We start from the raw sequence: 5,029 nt of genomic DNA on the forward strand, positions 1-5,029 counted from the left end.
GGAAAAATGGGCAAAGGTTGCTCGTTCCCAGTCCGAATACACCAAAAGGGTGTTTGCTCGCTATCCGGTCTAACCCACCCCACATCCTCAAAATACCTAGCAGTCATGTAGGTATCTGGTCCACAGTTAGTCAGCTGGTGGGGTCCGTCTACTACAAAATCGGCCTTTTTCACCGCTATTCGAGTGATAAGGCCACCTTAACGGATAGGGGACTTGGAAGTGGTGCTGGCCGTGGCATGCCTACTCAAATGGTGAACTATAAACCTGCCTATGTTCAATTTCCCGAACCCGTACACATAATGTCCTATGATAGCTAGTTCGTTAGTTTGAGCGTTATGAGGCTCGGCCCTACCTAAAAAACACAAACCCGCAAATCTTTGCTAGATTTTTGGGACAGGGTGGTGAATAGGTTTGGTACTAGCATGCTGGGGGTCGAGGGCAGGTAAACCAGTCAAAGCATAATATAAGTCACCCATTTTATAGTCTGCATGCCACTGGTGAGATAATTCAGAATTTAATTCAAAAATTTTACAAAATTCAACAAAAGTTAAACTAATATTTCTATTATTTAACCTGAAAAATAAATTAGGCCTATTCCTACTACTAACAACATGAAAAGTGGACAGGAATTCACAGGTAAGTTCTCGGTATGTAGGATAGTGCATGTCAACAAATTTTCTCATGCCAATATCATTCAAAAATCGTTTAACAAAATCATACAAACCAAATGATTCTAGGGTAGGGCGGTGTAACCACCGAGAAGGAATTACCTCACGACCGACCAAATGCTCAAGCCGTTCCTTTTTTCCCGGCTCACAATCCGGATCGTCGGCCAATACGGGAGTTGCAAGTCCGGGTCGTACTCCTCCCTCGAAATGGAGCTCCTACCAAAAATGGACCTAGCCCTCTTTGAAGCCATGTTGAAGAAATGGGTTGAAAATTTATTGAATTAAAATTGAAAAATTTTTATATGAGAGTGAAGAGGATGAAGAGAGGATCACAAATATGTAAAGAGTTTTGAATTTGGGTTGGTAATGGAGGAGAAATCTTAGAGAGAAGTTAGAGAAAATTTGAGTGTTAGAGAGAGAAAGTAATGGGGAAAGAAGAAATGGAGGAAGAAAGAAGGAACGAAAGAAGAAGAAGACGCGGAAAAAACATTGCGCCCGGTCGGGCGGTGGGTCGCCTGGTCGGGCGATCTGGGTTATTTCGAGGTTGGTTCTCGCGCCCGGTCGGGTGGCCTTCGCCCGATCGGGCGATCTAATTCACCCAACTTTCGCGCCCGGTCGGGAGAAACTTGCCCGGTCGGGCGATCTTAAGCTCCGAATTCGTCCAAGTCTCGCGCCCGTTCGGGCGCCCTTTGCCCGATCGGGCGATCTGTAGGCCAAAAATTTCGCTCTTCTCGCGCCCGATCGGGCGAGGCTTGCCCGATTGGGCGGACAATTAAGTCTGTAAACGTCAAGTTTCGCGCCCGATCGGGCCAAATTTCTTAATTTTAGAGCTTTGCTCTCGCGCCCGATCGGGCGAGCTTCGCCTGGTCGGGCCCGAGACTTAATCGGGGATTGTTAATTTTCTTCTTTTCTCCAAAAATTAGCTAACTCTTTTCCTTCAAACCTGTACAAACACTCATAAAACTCATTAAATTCCCTCATCTCTCTTCTCATAAGAAAAAAGAAAAGAAAAACTAGTCTAAAAAGCATTAAAAATACGGGTTGCCTCTCGCAAAGCGCTGGTTTATCTAGGTCCCGCACGACCTTCTTACCAAGTACTATTTCTAGAACCCTTGGCCTAACGCTTGATCGGGTGGTTTCTCACCCGGTCTAGCGATGTTTAGGCTGCGATGCGGCTTCCTGACATAACCTGTGGGACGCCAAGTCGCCTTATCTGGTGGATCCTCCTTGACTTGGATTGGGGGATCTTCAATGCTACGCACTAGAAACCCTTCTTCGATCGAATGTTGCTTCAAATTGTCATTGCGTTCAACACTTGCAACTCGATCTGACGGAACACTTACCGTAGGCTCAATTCGCACAACTTGCTCGATCGGTTCCACTTGTTCATCCTCGAAACCAAGACCAACATTGTAGAGTGCTCTTTCTATTGCATCGACTTCCTTCTGCCATTTGTCTATCTCATCTGAAAAAGATGCAACACAAGATACCGCCTCCAAGGGATCTTTTTCAAGAGCTTGGGGCTTGTTAGAATAATTTACAACCACATTAATACTGAAACATTTCTCCTCAGTCATGGAGCTTTTAGGGGCATTATTCAGATTAAAAACAACGTTATCTTCCCCTACTGATAGTGTTAGCTTACCACTTCTTACATCTATGACTGCTCCTACGGTGTTAAGGAATGGTCTACCCAAAATAATTGGGGTTTGCATATCCTCAGCCATATTAAGAACAACAAAATCTACAGGTATATAAAATTTACCTACTCTAACGGGGACATCCTCTAAAACACCTAAGGGGTATTTGAAAGAACGGTCGGCCATTTGAAGAGTTATATTGGTAGCTTTTAATTTACCCATATTCAACTTAGAACACACAGATAATGGCATGACGCTAACACTAGCACCCAAATCACATAATGCATTATCAATCAAGAGATTGCCAATATGACAAGGGATAGAAAAACTACCCGGATCTTTTAATTTAGGTGGAGACTTATTTTGAAGTACGACACTACACTCTGTAGTGAAAGCTACTGTCTCTACCTCACTAATAGACCTTTTTCTCGTCAAAATTTCTTTCATAAATTTTGCATATGAGGGGATTTGTGTGATCAATTCAGTAAAGGGAACTGTTACCTTCAAATCTTTAACCACCTCCAGGAACTTACCAAACTGCTTATCCAAGTTTGTCTTCAATTGACGATTGGGGAAAGGAAGTTTGATGATTGGCTTTGGATCATTCTTATTCTTGTCTGGAGTAGCCACCTTCTCTGGAGTTGTACCCTGCAATGTAGAATTAGATATGTTAGTATTATCCTTTAGCCCTGCAGGGCTATCAACTACATTGTTTGGTTTAATGGAATCAAGATTAACATTATTTAATAAAACAGGTTCATTGACTCTGGGCATAGAGGGCTCTTCATAGTTTGAACCACTCCTTAGAGTAATTGCAAATGCTTGATCCGTAGGCCTAGTAAGCTGTGCCGGCAAGGCTCCCTGTTGGCGGGCTTGTAGAGTAGCGGAGAGTTGCGCAATTTGATTATCTACAATTTTATTATGCGCTAGAATTTGATCAATTGTCGCATCTCTGCTCTCCATGTGCGTTTGCATATTGACCAACATTGCTCTAATTTCCGCCAGAGAAGGGTCGGAGGATGAGGAGGGTTGTTGTGGTTGGTTCTTCTGGCTAGCATTGGGATGATAATATTTCTGCTGCTGTTGCTGTGGCGCCTGTGGTTCTTGTGGTGGTGGATTTTGAACATTAGTGCTCCGATAGGAAAGGTATGGATGATTCCGATACCCAGGATTGTAAGTGTTAGAGTATGGGTTATTCTGCCTATAAGCTTGGAAGGCATTAACTTGCTCCACGGAACTCCTGCAATCCTGCTCCCAATGACCTACAATACCACAATTTTCACAGAAAGCCTCATTAGAATTATTATTAATAATCGCAGAAACATTGGCTACATTAGCTGTGCTCAGGTTATCTAATTTTTGGAAAATAGAGGTTAATTGAGCTTGCAAAAAGGATACAGAGTCGACACTATGCTTCCCCTTGTTAGCAAATCCTCTGGGATTCCCATATTGGGAATTGTGTATCGCCATATCTTCAATAACCTGACCTGCATCATCAACATTAAGATTCATAAATCTCCCACTAGCTGCAGAGTCTAAAATTATTCTAGAGAAATTTCCAATGCCATTATAAAAGGCTTGGATTAACTGCCATTGTGCTAAATTATGGTGAGGGCATTCTCTTTGTAAGTCCTTGAACCTCTCCCAAGCCTCATATAAAGACTCATCGGCTTCTTGGGCAAAGTTCTGAATCGCACTCCGTAGTACTGCTGTTCTCTCTGCAGGATAATACTTGTTATAGAAATTCAAAACAAGAGTTTTCCAGTCAGTTATACCAAGTGTAGTTCTATTTAAGCCATTAAACCACAATTTAGCTTTTCCAGTTAAAGAGAAAGGAAAGAGAATCTCCCTGATTTGGTCTTGAGTGACCCCAGCTTGCCTGATGGTGTTGCAATATTGACAATAGTCGGCAATGTGAAGATTCGGGTCTTCACCCTTGGCTCCACTGAATTGCTTCCTCTCTATCATCGTTATAAATTGAGGTTTAATTTCAAATTGAACCCCATCAAGAGCCGGAGTAGGGGTGAGATGTGGAAAATCCATAAGCTTTGGTTGTGAATAATCACTAAGCTTCTTTGGAGCCGTCATCTCTGATTCTGCGTCTGATGATGCCTCTAAATCGCTGGAATCAGTTGGAGGGTCGCGGTGATTATTGTTATTATCACCAGAATCCGCCAGGATTTGCTTGTAGAAATTTTTCTGTCTATAGAAGGAACGTTCGATCTCAGGATCGAATGGGATATAACCTGATCTGGAACACCTAGGCATAAACAAAAACTAGAAGCAAATATGAGATTTGTCTCAGAGAACTAACGCTCTCCGAGACAAAAGAGAAATAATCTAGACTACAAAAAACAATCAGAAATAAAAATAAAACCGTTTCCCCGGCAACGGCGCCAAGTTTTGACAGGGTAAAGTCGTATCCCCTAATCAAAAGTAAATATCTAAATCCTCTAACTAAAGTAGATAGGGAAGTAGGGTCGATCTCCACAGGAAAACAAGTCTTTTTACTCCTAATTAATTATTATAATCTAAATTATCTAAGTAACCAATATTTATATTTGAGTATGAAACTAAACTACAAAGAATAGGAATAGGGAGAAAACAATATATAGAAGGATCTAGGGAATAGGTTCACCAATAAATAATATTCCAGGGTAAAACATAGTAATCAATCATTGACATTGCATAAATAACATGATTAACAGGCTCTCGTAATTT

The 5,029-nt window shown here is 41.9% G+C and overlaps 1 non-coding gene across 1 annotated transcript; it reads left to right on the forward strand.

Moving 5' to 3' along the window:
* The first annotated feature begins 3,908 nt into the window (after positions 1-3,908).
* LOC145556929 (small nucleolar RNA R71) lies at positions 3,909-4,015 on the forward strand. Its single transcript, XR_014092021.1, has one exon. It is a non-coding gene; the product is annotated as a small nucleolar RNA R71 (small nucleolar RNA).
* The last annotated feature ends 1,014 nt before the right edge of the window (positions 4,016-5,029 follow it).

Source organism: Chenopodium album, chromosome 8 (assembly GCF_948465745.1).
Source record: "Chenopodium album chromosome 8, dcCheAlbu1.1, whole genome shotgun sequence".
Lineage (NCBI taxonomy): Eukaryota > Viridiplantae > Streptophyta > Magnoliopsida > Caryophyllales > Amaranthaceae > Chenopodium > Chenopodium album.